The sequence below is a fragment of the Paramisgurnus dabryanus genome, chromosome 6, assembly GCF_030506205.2.
Source record: "Paramisgurnus dabryanus chromosome 6, PD_genome_1.1, whole genome shotgun sequence".
NCBI classification, from domain to species: domain Eukaryota; kingdom Metazoa; phylum Chordata; class Actinopteri; order Cypriniformes; family Cobitidae; genus Paramisgurnus; species Paramisgurnus dabryanus.
The window spans coordinates 9,936,876-9,953,456 of NC_133342.1; the positions used below are offsets into that span (position 1 = coordinate 9,936,876).

The window sequence follows — 16,581 nt, forward strand, 5'->3', positions numbered from 1 at the left end:
TTTTTAATTAAAAAGGCAAAAGGGCGGCAAGGCTAAATATCTTATGTGTGAACAGACAACTGTCATTTTTAGAAATATAGTACTGTGTAACACAACAGGCTTATCAATTGATGTGCATTTCAGAAATAAGAAATGGTGATGAATGCAGTGTATAATATTAATATTATAGACAAGCAAAATTATTAAAAGGGTTTTATTTTTAAAATGATATAACTCTTTAACTGGCACAGCCTTTTGGGGGGTTGAAAAGGTGAAGTACGCATTCAATTTATTGTATCTCTGGCAAAGTTTTTCATGGAATATTCATGGAGGTGAAAATATTAAATAAATAAAAATTGTTACAGCAGTTTACATTTATTGCAATGCAATTAATACAAATAATACAATAAAGTATACATTTTATACATAGAATTATCACAAAAAATGAAGTTTGTGTTACAATTTTAGTGGTTTTACCAACAACGGCCACTAGGTGTCAACAATTTGCTGCATACTCTTGTCGCAAATTAATAAATTACTGTGACTGCTTTATTATTACTGCTAAGGTTTTAAATATGAAAACTACATTCTTATGCTACTGTACGTACACACCAAACATAAGGTATTGCGTTCCTCGCTCTAAAATACTCAGGGGATTTAACTTTGTTTCATTTGAATTTTTTGCTTTATTTAAATACTTTCAACTTGCCCGAAGATGCGTTTCAGACATATAGCGAGTGCTTTTGTGGCAATCGCGCCGCCCAATTTGCATCATACGCATTGACCGGTGCAAGTTTATGTTTATTCGCGTCTTTGCATTGATTTTGTATGAATTCGTGTTTGGTGTGTATGCCCCGACCTTTCCAATGATATATAGTTTGTTGTGATAGATTAACATTTGCATGCAGTATACTGAAGTAAACTTATGTGTCCTGCTCACAGGTCAGCACCAGTAAACTTATTTTTTTGTTAACCTTGTTAAATTAAAGACGTATGCCACAATATATGAGACCCCAAATGATCTGCCTTGACTTTATGTCTTCCTCTGTATACATTTATATTACATATTTATTTTGTAATTTAAATCTCAAACACTTTACATTTCTTTTTTATATATTACTTTATTCAATTTTATTTTTAATTAAAAACAGATTTTTTTTTTTCCTTTTAAACATTAACAGCAGTGTTGGGAGTAACGCATTACAAAATATAATATATTACAGTAATATATTAGTTTTTGCTGTAACGCAGTAATATAACGCATTACTAATAAAATTTTGGTAATATTTTACTCGTTACAGTCTTAGTAACGAGTGCGTTACAACAATGCATTTCAAAAATAGACGTGTTATTTTATTTTTTTTATTTTTGACCAATGCGCATGACCAGCATCCACACAGGAAAAAGCTGCGGGTAAAATAGTAATGGCTGCGTCCCAAACAGCATACTTCCATACTATATAGTAGGCGAAAAGCCCTACTTCTCGTACTCTTTGCCTACTATATAGTATGGAAGTAGGCGGTTTGGGACGCAGCGTATGTCTGTTTCCAGGTGCTGTATGCAGCATGTTCATTTTTACTTTAATTTTGTATTTGACGCGTTTCTTAAAGAGCCGAATCTGGGAAGTCCGCGGCTGTATAAGCATTGACTAAAGTGGTCGCAATCAGGTCCGGTAGCGCCGCACACGCAAAATTCTGCGAATGAGAGCACTAAGTAAAAGCAACAGAAAGTTTCTATCGGTCTCCTGTGCTGCTTGAACCTCAGAAGTAAAGAGACTTTTAAAAATCTTGCCAGTAAAATCCATTTCACCACACCAGCAATGACAAGGTAAGCTAACGTTGCTATGGTTACAGTCCATATGCATAATAGATTGCTAGGCTATTCCTATGCTATCTACAGTTTTATTACAAACAGCAACCTAAACTACAACATAACATTAATGTAGACTTAAACATGGTTATTTAAATAGTATATTTAAACATCACTGTTTAAAGTTTTTACCAGCCTTTGTATGTATATGCAATGTTTGGCAAAAAGCAGTGTTCCTCTGTTTGTCTATGTTTTATATGTTAGTCTACATGTAATCCTTACATTGTACTGAAATGAGCTGTTTTCCTTGAGGCCTCCCAGCAAGCAATAGCCGTCATTTCAACGTCTCGTTTCAGTATAGACCCGATATAGCCGGGCTGTGCCTAGCCCACTTCTAGCCCAATTAAACTTTAATTTGGTTACATGTGGTTTTTGACAAAATAATTTGTGAGATGGATGCTATTTTATCATGTAAGCAAAGTTAACAGCGATTACAAGGTATTTCTTTTCATTTCTTTAAAGTGTTTTATGCATCGTCTGTACGTAGTCATAATTTAGCTCATAAATAGACCGACTACGAATAAACCACGTTTAGCCCAGAATAACCATGAATTTAATTACATGTTGTTTTGCCAAAATTATTTGTGAGATGTATGATATTTAATAATGTAAACAAAGTTCAAAGCAATTAATGTATTTTGTTTCATTTATTTAAAGTGTTTCATGCACCGTCTGTACTAGCCACTATTTAGCTTACAAATAGACCGACTACGAATAACCCACGTTTAGCCCAGAAATAACCATTAATTTAATTATATGTTGTTTTGCCAAAATGATTTGTGAGATGTATGATATTTAATCATGTAAACAAAGTTCAAAGCGATTAAGGTATTTTGTTTCATTTCTTTAAAGTGTTTTATACACCGTCTGTACTAGCCACTATTTAGCTTACAAATAGACCGACTACGAATAACCCACGTTTAGCCCAGAAATAACCATTAATTTAATTACATGTGGTTTTTGCCAAAATAACTTGTGAGATGTATGGTATGTCATTGTAAGCAAAGTTAACAGCGATTACAATGTTTAATTTCTTTAAGTGTTTTATGCACCGTCATACATAACCACTATTTAGCTCATAAATAGACCGACTACGAACAAACCATGTTTAGCCCAAAATAACCTTGAATTTAATAAAATTTTGTTTTTGCCAAAATAACTTGCAAGAATTATGATATTTTATCAGGCATGCAAAGACACCAGTGAAATAAGATGTTTGGTTTTATTTATCTTATCTGAATATCTGCTGTCACGCATAACATTCATTATTTGACCGTATTTCAAAGATAAACAAAATCCAGTTACAACTCCGAACCGCTAGATGGAAGCAGTACACAAACACGGGGCCAAATCTCACGAGAAAGATTTCCGCTTTTTGAAAAGCAACAACATCAGCGAGCAGCCACGAGGAAAGTATGTACCACACCTGTTTGGTCTTGTAAGTTTTTTTTTATTATTTTATTTTACATGTGTTTAAAATTGATTTACTTTATTTGTTGTTGGAATCGCGACATTCTTGCGGGTAACTTAACAGTATAGCGTAGTAAAGTAACCCATGTTTTATAAAACCTAAACAGTACAACCTGCAATGTAATAAAATAGTGGAGTTAAATGAGTCTATGTAACGTTACACTGAAGATTTACATGAGTGATTTGTAGGCTGCTTTTTAGTAACAGCAGTAACTTAGCTAAGTTATTACTGTGTTGCTTACAGTAATGTAGGCAGTGTTGTGCTTTACAATTATGCATGCAGAGATAGATTGTGGGGGAAAGCTATTTTCCATAATGGATTTAACTGACAGGCCTTCAGTCTGTTGGAAAAAAGAGTTTTATTGTGTTAGTGAGGGAAAACTTGCAGGTCAGTGGGCATTAACCTTTAAGGTTGGTAAACATTTGTACACTGAAGCATACAATACTGTACAATTACTGACATAGGCATGTGCTATTCAGGTGTCAAAGCTGTGCGAAACTGGAGGGAGAAACTTGAGAGACCGTGCCGGAAGAATGCTGGACAGGTAAATTCTCTAAACATGCAATATTAATCAGACATTGTGTTGTCAACACAGTCTTTCATGTGGTCACAAAAAATCTGAAAATATTTCAGTCTGCAACTGTTAACGACATTGTCTTTTGTATTTTAGAGTTCACTAAAATTCATTAATTTCAAAGTTCAACATGAATGGTGGTGGTCCACTGCAGAAGCAAGCATTTGAAAAAACATCAGTTCTCAGTTATTAAAGGTAAGTGTGTTTGTATGTAGTTTTAGGCTACATGGTGTTTCACAAAATAGTAGTTTTAATATGACATTAGGTTATGTGAGGAGTAATTGACGACAGTCCGATACTGCCTTAGGGGCCAGTCACACCAATAGCGTTTATGGCAGTTGCAGGCGCCTTTTTTGAATGATATTCTATGGGCAGGGCGCGTTTGCGCGCTGTTTATGCGCGCCGAGCGCCTTGCGGTTTTTTGCCGCTTGCCGCGGACGCGTTTTTGAAGGAGCGCTGAGAGCGGAGAAGCGCCCGACGTCATTCGTGTCTTTCCATTGTCCAATCGAATGAGGGGAGAGGCGGGCCTTACGTTGTGGCGAGGGAAGTTTACAGTTGCTTTGAAGAACCGGACTACACTCGCTCACTCTCTCCTGCGTGTTTGTGCACCTCTCATCCTCAAACAAGGTCAGAGCAAGCGTCCTCTTTTTAAAGTTTCTGCTGATATGACAGTTAACAGCAAAAGAGCGCTCACGCTTCAATATTTGATTGACAAGACAGCTGACTCGGTGGTTGCTTAGCAATATGAAAAGCCGCGTCGCACTGCGTTTGCAAGCGTTTAAAGCGCTTTTGGTGTGACTGAAGCCTAAGGCTTCAGTCACACCAAAAGCGCTTTAAACGCTTGCAAACGCAAGGCGCGACGCACTGCCTTTTTTAAAAAAAGAGCAGTGCGACGCGGCTTTTCATATTGCTAAGCAACCACCGAGTCAGCTGTCTTGTCAATCAAATATTGAACCGTGAGCGCTCTTTTGCTGTTAACTGTCATATCAGCAGAAACTTTAAAAAGAGGACGCTTGCTCTGACCTTGTTTGAGGGTGAGAGGTGCACAAACACGCAGGAGAGAGTGAGCGAGTGGTGTCCGGTTCTTCAAAGCAACTGTAAACTTCCCTCGCCACAACGTAAGGCCCGCCTCTCCCCTCATTCGATTGGACAATGGAAAGACACGAATGACGTCGGGCGCTTCTCCGCTCTCAGCGCTCCTTCAAAAACGCGTGCGCGGCAGGCGGCAAAAAACCGCAAGGCGCTCGGCGCGCATAAACAGCGCGCAAACGCGCCCTGCCCATAGAATATCATTCAAAAAAGGCGCCTGCAACTGCCATAAACGCTATTGGTGTGACTGGCCCCTTAATATTTTCTAAATATTAAAAGCCCCAGATTAAATTACTCTTTGCCGATACAACAGTTTACTTATCCATACAATATTGTTTAGATGTTTTATTTTTAGACATTTGACAGGTTTTATGTCAATAAGATTGTATTGTGAATATTTTATGCTTGGCATCTTAAAGGGCAGGGTATTTGATTTTGAAAAATACTAACTTTAGCCTACACGCACCAACCAGAAGCACACTATCTCATTAACCAGTAAGACTGACAAAGTGAATAACATTACCAAAATAACCAACATAAACAACTGTTTTTAATCCGAAATAAATACAGCACGTTTAGAAATTTGAAAAGATAAATATCATTACACTTATTCGTAAACAAACTACATAAGCAACAAGTTTCATTAAAATACAATCTGAATCCATCAAAATAGAATCACACTGCATACCTACCTTTCCAAAAGAAACACTGCAACGACCCTTTCAGACCTGTAGCTGTTTCCATTTTGCAGAAAAGCAGTGAACTTACCAATGTTAATTTGGGTTTTTCCTCTTTGCTCATCCAGATGTTTTTTTTTTTGTTGTTTCAAAATGTCTTTCGTTTTGTAGCTCCTGTGTCAATTCAGCAGGAAGGTTTATTTGATTCTCCCTATTTTTACAGAGTGTGAACAGGTTGTGAAGTGGCATGCAAAACACATTCACAGAAGAGGGGCAAAAATTTAATGCGCCCAATTATGGGCCGGAATGAGATTCTGGCAGTATGATAACCGTAAGCAAAAATACCACGGTGTTGTGGTATTGCCATTGTGACACTAAAATGTGTTATTTTCAAATGTCTGCATATTAAAACATCAACTTTTCAACTGGACACAATACATTTTATTTTTAAGCAACAAACAACGTTTATGCCAGGTAAAAATAAAGCCTTTAAATGATAATATTCTTTCAATTGTAAATGTAAACATGAATTCAATTACATGATTTAATTCACTTTGTGTAAACACAGTTCATACATTGAAAACGGTATCACAGAAAATTTTTGTGGTTTTTTAAAAACCTTGACTCTGAAAATCTCAGTATACCTTCAAACCGGTAACTGGCCCATGCCCACGTCCAATTATTGCATTCGGTCAGGGTTCAATGATTTGTTGAACGTTTTTTGGTCCTACGCCTTTTATAGATGACACAAATATATAAAAATAAACATTTAGACAACTTAACTTAACATAGTGAGAGCTATCAATATTTGAGGAGACTTTCAACCAGCATAACAAAAAAAAAATTCTGGATCAAAATCAGATACCCTGCCTTTAAGACTCTTTTGCTAGTTCCAAAAATGTCATTAAACACACGCAGAGAAACATGCACTTCTGTTAGTAATGAGAACGGTATGATTACTGTTGCCTGTCAATATTTATATATGACTTTTTCAAAAGAGAATGACTATCACATTTAAAATAAAGCAGAAATACTTGTCTCATGCATTCTTTTCATATCATATTTGGCAGATGCTGTGTTGAACAACTTCCCAGCAGCAACAGAACTGGAAGTGAAGGATGCAATGGGGGCATTTCAAACAGGCACCAGGGAGCACGGGGGGGGGGGGGGGTATAGAAATTAGTACAATTAATAAGTTGACGTGAACTGAAGATAGTTTGTTAATGTTTAGATGTTATTTCATTTTTGAAATTGTATTTTGTTATATATGCTTTTATTTTGTTACTGTTTTTATTCTTTTTGTTAAAAGTAGTTTTTCTTCATTTTGTCTTATCTGAATTTCTATTGTATTAACAATATTTTTTGTAATAAATTGCATGATTGCATGTTTATGAGAACCTTTTTACTGGATTAAAAATAATTCTTTAGCCATTCTTTTGTTCTTTATTAGACACACACGTGTAGTCGTTTAATAGCCGTCTATTTAACGGATAGTCTATTCTTGGGCTATGATAGACGTCTACTAGATTTTCACTGACAGCCCAAAATTAGCCTTGTTTTAGCCTAGACCCACATTCACCGTCTATTAGACGTATATATGTAGACGTTTAATAGCCGTCTATTTGATGACTAGTCTATTTCTTGGGCTATGATAGACGTCTACTAGATTTTCACTGACAGCCCAAAATTAGCCTTGTTTTAGCCTAGACGTCAGGGGGGTGTTTAGACGGCTACTAGACGTCTATTAGCCGCAAAATTGCTTGCTGGGCTGATCCTCCAATAGCACTTTTTGATAAGTTGTGTCAACCCAATGCATGCCAGGTTTGTGCTGTGAATCTGAATTAAAAGTGAATTAAAGAATAGAAATGAAAAGAGGTCACGAGGCTGAATCTAGCTTCTTATTCGCAGCTTCTTATTGACGCTTTTCGTTCCACCTTAAAAGACGCGACACTTCCGCGTTAGCAGTTTCTTTTTCACGCACAGCTTAGGGACCGTAGCGCATTATCTCTTATTCGTGCTGTTTTGAGTGATTATGTTTATTTTGTTACTGTGAGAGTAATATACATTTGCAAATAAACAGAATAACAGAGTTATGAAAGTAAACTGAGTGTCAGAATGTAAAGATACACGAAATATGTTAATGTAAAATTAAATTGTTAAACGTGTCATCTTTAGATTGCATTTATGAATGATCCCGATTTATATGTCTTTGTGATGTTTGTGTGGGTGCGTGCCTGCTTGCGTGTGTGTGTGTGTGTGTGTGTGTGTGTGTGTGTGTGTGTGTGTGTGTGTGTGTGTGTGCGCGCGTGCGGATGCGTGCTTGCGTGTGTGTGCGCGCTCAAGCGCGAGTGTGTGTGTGTGTGTGTGTGTGTGTGTGTGCGCGCGCGCGCGGGTGCGTGTGTGCTTGCGAGTGTGTGTGTGTGTGTTTGTGTGCGCGCGAGTGTGTGTGTTTGTTTGAAGTTTGCAGATGACTCTAGAAATGATGAATCTACATCCAGAAGAGAGGCTGGCTGCTTCAAACTGTGGACATGAGAGAAGATTTCTTGAAGAGCCCCTTTCACTCCCTCTCACCATTCTCAAATTTACTGTGCCAGAAAATTTGTCCCACAAGACATCTTCACCTTAAGCAGTTACACAGTAGCATATTTGCTCCGACCTTGCAGTTTTAAAGTGCAGTATTGCATATTGCAATATCCCACACTAGGGTTTAACAGGCTTAACTGTGTAAATACATTTGTGCAATGTACATTATATGCATTTTTATATACAGTACTTGTAGATATTTGTAAATAACTCTCTCACTTGCTTCTTATCTATGTTATTTGTTTTAATTTTCAATTTTACATTAAATGTCGCTTTTTGCTGTTTATGTATACTGTATGTCTGTAAGTACCAAACTAAAATTAATTTCTTGTGCATGTGTGCACAATTCGCAAATAAAGCTAATTTTGATTCTGGTTCTGATTCTTATTGTAGCTGTTTACACTTTACAAGATATAATGACAAAACAACAAATTCAATGTCCATTTATTATACAAATTATTCCTTATAACATAACACTCTCAAATCATTTTAAAGACCAATTGCATTGTCAGCTCAGTTGTAGGCACTATATCTGAGCTGCTTTTTGGGGTGCGTTTAAACTTTCACTGCAGGGTCACACTCATTGCTCTTGTCTATCCTCATGAAAAAAGCAGACTTACTTACAGAAGCATTCTAAACTTATGATCCCATAAACTTGGCATTTTTGACAATACAGTTACAGACACTGCATTTCTAACCAAATTTGAAGTGCTATATCTCAGTTGCCCTCTGGGGTGCGTTTAAACTTTCACTGCAGGGTCACATTAAGTGCTCCTATCTATCACCATCCATATATCTCAGTTACCCTCTGGGGTGCGTTTAATATTTCACTACACAGCAGCATTTTAAAGTTATTGTCCCATAAACTTGGCCTTTTTGACAGTAAAGTTACAGACATTGCATAGTTTACCTGTTATATCTCAGTTGCCCTCTGGGGTGCGTTTAATTTTGCACTGCAGGGTCACAGTCAGTGCTCCTGTCTATCACCATACCAAAAACCAGACTTATTTTCAGCAGAATTTTAAAGTTATGGTCCCATAAACTTGGCATTTTTGATAATACAGTTACAAATACTGCATTTTAACCGGATTTGAGGTGCTATATCTCAGTTGCCCTCTGGGGTGCGTTTAATTGTGCACTGCAGAGTCACAGTCAGTGCTCCTGTCTATCACCATACCAAAAACCAGACTTATTTACAGCAGCATTTTATAGTTATGGTCCCATAAACATGGCATTTTTGACAATACAGTTACAGATATTGCATATTAAACCTGCTATATCTCAGTTGCCCTCTGGGGTGCGTTAATTATTGCACTGCAGGGTCACAGTCAGTGCTCCTGTCTATCACCATACCAAAAACCAGACTTATTTACAGCAGAATTTTTTAGTTATGGTCCCATAAACATGGCATTTTTGACAATACAGTTAATAGACATTGCATATTTAACCATGTTTGAGGTGCTATATCTCAGTTGCCCTCTGGGGTGCGTTTAATATTGCACTTCAGGGTCACAGTCAGTGCTCCTGTCTATCACCATACCAAAAACCAGACTTATTTACAGCAGAATTTTATAGTTATGGTCCCATAAACATGGCATTTTTGACAATACAGTTAATAGACATTGCATATTTAACCATGTTTGAGGTGCTATATCTCAGTTGCCCTCTGGGGTGCGTTTAATATTGCACTTCAGGGTCACAGTCAGTGCTCCTGTCTATCACTATACCAAAAATCAGACTTATTTACAGCAGCATTTTAAAGTTATGGTCCCAGAAACATGGTATTTTTGACAATACAGTTACAGATATTGCATATTTAACCTGCTATATCTCAGTTGCCCTCTAGGGTGCGTTTATTATTGCACTGCAGGGTCACAGTCAGTGCTCCTGTCTATCACCATACCAAAAACCAGACTTATTTACAGCAGCATTTTAAAGTTATGGTCCCATAAACATGGCATTTTTGACAATACAGTTAATAGACATTGCATATTTAACCATGTTTGAGGTGCTATATCTCAGTTGCCCTCTGGGGTGCGTTTAATATTGCACTTCAGGGTCACAGTCAGTGCTCCTGTCTATCACTATACCAAAAATCAGACTTATTTACAGCAGCATTTTAAAGTTATGGTCCCAGAAACATGGTATTTTTGACAATACAGTTACAGATATTGCATATTTAACCTGCTATATCTCAGTTGCCCTCTGGGGTGCGTTTATTATTGCACTGCAGGGTCACAGTCAGTGCTCCTGTCTATCATCATACCAAAAACCAGACTTATTTACAGCAGTATTTTAAAGTTATGGTCCCATAAACATGGCATTTTTGACAATACAGTTATTAGACATTGCATATTTAAAGATATTTGAAGTGCTATATCTCTGTTGCCCTCTGGGGTGCGTTTATTATTGCACTGCAGGGTCTCAGTCAGTGCTCCTGTCTATCACTATACCAACAATCAGACTTATTTACAGCAGCATTTTAAACTTATGGTCCTATAAACATGGCATTTTTGACAATACAGTTACAGATATTGCATATTTAACCTGCTATATTTCAGTTCTCCTCTGGGGTGCGTTTAATTTTGCACTGCAGAGTCACAGTCAGTGCTTCTGTCTATCACCATACCAAAAACCAGACTTATTTACAGCAGTATTTTAAAGTTATGGTCCCATAAACATGGAATTTTTGACAATACAGTTAGTAGACATTGCATATTTAACTATGTTTGAGGTGCTATATCTCAGTTGCCCTCTGGGGTGCGTTCAATATTGCACTGCAGGGTCACAGTCAGTGCTCCTGTCTATCATCATACCAAAAATCAGACTTATTTACAGCAGCATTTTAAAGTTATCGTCCCATAAACATGGCATTTTTGACAATACAGTTATTAGACATTGCATATTCAAAGATATTTGAGGTGCTATATCTCTGTTGCCCTCTGGGGTGCGTTTAATATTGCACTGCAGGGTCACAGTCAGTGCTCCTGTCTATCACTATACCAACAATCAGACTTATTTACAGCAGCATTTTAAACTTATGGTCCCATAAACATGGCATTTTTGACAATACAGTTACAGATATTGCATATTTAACCTGCTATATTTCAGTTCTCCTCTGGGGTGCGTTTAATTTTGCAGTGCAGAGTCACAGTCAGTGCTTCTGTCTATCACCATACCAAAAATCAGACTTATTTACAGCAGCATTTTAAAGTTATGGTCCCAGAAACTTGCCATTTTTGACAAAACAGTTATTAGACATTGCATATTTAAAGATATTTGAAGTGCTATATCTCTGTTGCCCTCTGGGGTGCGTTCAATATTGCACTGCAGGTTCACAGTCAGTGCTCCTGTCTATCATCATACCAAAAACCAGACTTATTTACAGCAGTATTTTAAACTTATGGTCCCATAAACATGGCATTTTTGACAATACAGTTACAGATATTGCATATTTAACCTGCTATATTTCAGTTCTCCTCTGGGGTGCGTTTAATTTTGCACTGCAGAGTCACAGTCAGTGCTTCTGTCTATCACCATACCAAAAACCAGACTTATTTACAGCAGTATTTTAAAGTTATGGTCCCATAAACATGGCATTTTTGACAATACAGTTAGTAGACATTGCATATTTTACTATGTTTGAGGTGCTATATCTCAGTTGCCCTCTGGGGTGCGTTCAATTTTGCACTGCAGGGTCACAGTCAGTGCTCCTGTCTATCATCATACCAAAAATCAGACTTATTTACAGCAGCATTTTAAAGTTATGGTCCCATAAACATGGCATTTTTGACAATACAGTTATTAGACATTGCATATTTAAAGATATTTGAAGTGCTATATCTCTGTTGCCCTCTGGGGTGCGTTCAATATTGCACTGCAGGGTCACAGTCAGTGCTCCTGTCTATCATCATACCAAAAACCAGACTTATTTACAGCAGTATTTTAAAGTTATGGTCCCATAAACATGGCATTTTTGACAATACAGTTATTAGACATTGCATATTTAAAGATATTTGAAGTGCTATATCTCTGTTGCCCTCTGGGGTGCGTTCAATATTGCACTGCAGGGTCACAGTCAGTGCTCCTGTCTATCATCATACCAAAAACCAGACTTATTTACAGCAGTATTTTAAAGTTATGGTCCCATAAACATGGCATTTTTGACAATACAGTTATTAGACATTGCATATTTAAAGATATTTGAAGTGCTATATCTCTGTTGCCCTCTGGGGTGCGTTTATTATTGCACTGCAGGGTCACAGTCAGTGCTCCTGTCTATCACTATACAAACAATCAGACTTATTTACAGCAGCATTTTAAACTTATGGTCCCATAAACATGGCATTTTTGACAATACAGTTACAGATATTGCATATTTAACCTGCTATATTTCAGTTCTCCTCTGGGGTGCGTTTAATTTTGCAGTGCAGAGTCACAGTCAGTGCTTCTGTCTATCACCATACCAAAAATCAGACTTATTTACAGCAGCATTTTAAAGTTATGGTCCCAGATTCTTGCCATTTTTGACAAAACAGTTATTAGACATTGCATATTTAAAGATATTTGAAGTGCTATATCTCTGTTGCCCTCTGGGGTGCGTTCAATATTGCACTGCAGGTTCACAGTCAGTGCTCCTGTCTATCATCATACCAAAAACCAGACTTATTTACAGCAGTATTTTAAACTTATGGTCCCATAAACATGGCATTTTTGACAATACAGTTACAGATATTGCATATTTAACCTGCTATATTTCAGTTCTCCTCTGGGGTGCGTTTAATTTTGCACTGCAGAGTCACAGTCAGTGCTTCTGTCTATCACCATACCTAAAACCAGACTTATTTACAGCAGTATTTTAAAGTTATGGTCCCATAAACATGGCATTTTTGACAATACAGTTAGTAGACATTGCATATTTTACTATGTTTGAGGTGCTATATCTCAGTTGCCCTCTGGGGTGCGTTCAATATTGCACTGCAGGGTCACAGTCAGTGCTCCTGTCTATCATCATACCAAAAATCAGACTTATTTACAGCAGCATTTTAAAGTTATGGTCCCATAAACATGGCATTTTTGACAATACAGTTATTAGACATTGCATATTTAAAGATATTTGAAGTGCTATATCTCTGTTGCCCTCTGGGGTGCGTTCAATATTGCACTGCAGGGTCACAGTCAGTGCTCCTGTCTATCATCATACCAAAAACCAGACTTATTTACAGCAGTATTTTCAAGTTATGGTCCCATAAACATGGCATTTTTGACAATACAGTTATTAGACATTGCATATTTAAAGATATTTGAAGTGCTATATCTCTGTTGCCCTCTGGGGTGCGTTTATTATTGCACTGCAGGGTCACAGTCAGTGCTCCTGTCTATCATCATACCAAAAACCAGACTTATTTACAGCAGTATTTTAAAGTTATGGTCCCATAAACATGGCATTTTTGACAATACAGTTATTAGACATTGCATATTTAAAGATATTTGAAGTGCTATATCTCTGTTGCCCTCTGGGGTGCGTTTATTATTGCACTGCAGGGTCACAGTCAGTGCTCCTGTCTATCACTATACAAACAATCAGACTTATTTACAGCAGCATTTTAAACTTATGGTCCCATAAACATGGCATTTTTGACAATACAGTTACAGATATTGCATATTTAACCTGCTATATTTCAGTTCTCCTCTGGGGTGCGTTTAATTTTGCACTGCAGAGTCACAGTCAGTGCTTCTGTCTATCACCATACCAAAAACCAGACTTATTTACAGCAGTATTTTAAAGTTATGGTCCCATAAACATGGCATTTTTGACAATACAGTTAGTAGACATTGCATATTTTACTATGTTTGAGGTGCTATATCTCAGTTGCCCTCTGGGGTGCGTTCAATATTGCACTGCAGGGTCACAGTCAGTGCTCCTGTCTATCATCATACCAAAAATCAGACTTATTTACAGCAGCATTTTAAAGTTATGGTCCCATAAACATGGCATTTTTGACAATACAGTTATTAGACATTGCATATTTAAAGATATTTGAAGTGCTATATCTCTGTTGCCCTCTGGGGTGCGTTCAATATTGCACTGCAGGGTCACAGTCAGTGCTCCTGTCTATCATCATACCAAAAACCAGACTTATTTACAGCAGTATTTTAAAGTTATGGTCCCATAAACATGGCATTTTTGACAATACAGTTAGTAGACATTGCATATTTAACCATGTTTGAGGTGCTATATCTCAGTTGCCCTCTGGGGTGCGTTTAATATTGCACTGCAGGGTCACAGTCAGTGCTCCTGTCTATCATCATACCAAAAACCAGACTTATTTACAGCAGTATTTTAAACTTATGGTCCCATAAACATGGCATTTTTGACAATACAGTTACAGATATTGCATATTTAACCTGCTATATTTCAGTTCTCCTCTGGGGTGCGTTTAATTTTGCACTGCAGAGTCACAGTCAGTGCTTCTGTCTATCACCATACCTAAAACCAGACTTATTTACAGCAGTATTTTAAAGTTATGGTCCCATAAACATGGCATTTTTGACAATACAGTTATTAGACATTGCATATTTTACTATGTTTGAGGTGCTATATCTCAGTTGCCCTCTGGGGTGCGTTCAATATTGCACTGCAGGGTCACAGTCAGTGCTCCTGTCTATCATCATACCAAAAATCAGACTTATTTACAGCAGCATTTTAAAGTTATGGTCCCATAAACATGGCATTTTTGACAATACAGTTATTAGACATTGCATATTTAAAGATATTTGAAGTGCTATATCTCTGTTGCCCTCTGGGGTGCGTTCAATATTGCACTGCAGGGTCACAGTCAGTGCTCCTGTCTATCATCATACCAAAAACCAGACTTATTTACAGCAGTATTTTAAAGTTATGGTCCCATAAACATGGCATTTTTGACAATACAGTTAGTAGACATTGCATATTTAACCATGTTTGAGGTGCTATATCTCAGTTGCCCTCTGGGGTGCGTTTAATATTGCACTGCAGGGTCACAGTCAGTGCTCCTGTCTATCATCATACCAAAAATCAGACTTATTTACAGCAGCATTTTAAAGTTATGGTCCCATAAACATGGCATTTTTGACAATACAGTTATTAGACATTGCATATTTAAAGATATTTGAAGTGCTATATCTCTGTTGCCCTCTGGGGTGCGTTCAATATTGCACTGCAGGGTCACAGTCAGTGCTCCTGTCTATCATCATACCAAAAACCAGACTTATTTACAGCAGTATTTTAAAGTTATGGTCCCATAAACATGGCATTTTTGACAATACAGTTAGTAGACATTGCATATTTAACCATGTTTGAGGTGCTATATCTCAGTTGCCCTCTGGGGTGCGTTTAATATTGCACTGCAGGGTCACAGTCAGTGCTCCTGTCTATCATCATACCAAAAATCAGACTTATTTACAGCAGCATTTTAAAGTTATGGTCCCATAAACATGGCATTTATGACAATACAGTTATTAGACATTGCATATTTAAAGATATTTGAAGTGCTATATCTCTGTTGCCCTCTGGGGTGCGTTTATTATTGCACTGCAGGGTCACAGTCAGTGCTCCTGTCTATCACCATACCAAAAACCAGACTTATTTACAGCAGTATTTTAAAGTTATGGTCCCATAAACATGGCATTTTTGACAATACAGTTAGTAGACATTGCATATTTAACCATGTTTGAGGTGCTATATCTCAGTTGCCCTCTGGGGTGCGTTCAATATTGCACTGCAGGGTCACAGTCAGTGCTCCTATCTATCACCATACCAAACAGCAGAAATATTTACAGCAGCATTTTTAAGTTATAGTCCTATAAACTTGGCATTTTTGACAATACAGTTAAAGAATTTGCATTTTTAACACAAATGCCAAGTTTCTGGGACCATAACTTTAAAATGCTGCTGTAAATAAGTCAGATTTTTCGTATGGTGATAGACAGGAGCACTGACTGTGACCCTGCAGTGCAATAATTAACGCACCCCAGAGGGCAAATGAGATATAGCAGGTTAAATATGCAATATCTGTAACTTTATTGTCAAAAATGCCAAGTTTATGGGACCACAACTTTAAAATGCTGCTGAATATAAGTCTGGTTTTTGGTATGGTGATAGACAGGAGCACTGAGTGTGACCCTGCATTGAAATATTAAACGCACCCCAGAGGGCAACAGAGATATAGCACCTTAAATATGGTTAAATATGCAATGTCTACTAACTGTATTGTCAAAAATGGCAAGTTTCTGGGACCATAACTTTAAAATGCTGCCGTAAATAAGTCTGGTTTTTGGTATGGTGATAGACAGGAGCA

General features: G+C 37.3%; 1 long non-coding RNA gene across 3 annotated transcripts; it reads left to right on the forward strand.

Annotated features, from left to right (window-relative positions):
* Window positions 1-2,112: 2,112 nt before the first annotated feature.
* LOC135744323 (uncharacterized) lies at window positions 2,113-6,846 on the forward strand. Of its 3 annotated transcripts, none has more exons than XR_010530720.2 (4): window positions 2,113-3,286; window positions 3,799-3,863; window positions 3,990-4,088; window positions 6,730-6,846. It is a non-coding gene; the product is annotated as an uncharacterized lncRNA (long non-coding RNA). The 3 variants fall into 3 exon arrangements; XR_010530719.2 differs by having other exon boundaries at window positions 2,113-3,261; XR_010530718.2 differs by lacking the exon at window positions 2,113-3,286 and having other exon boundaries at window positions 3,354-3,863.
* Window positions 6,847-16,581: the final 9,735 nt, after the last annotated feature.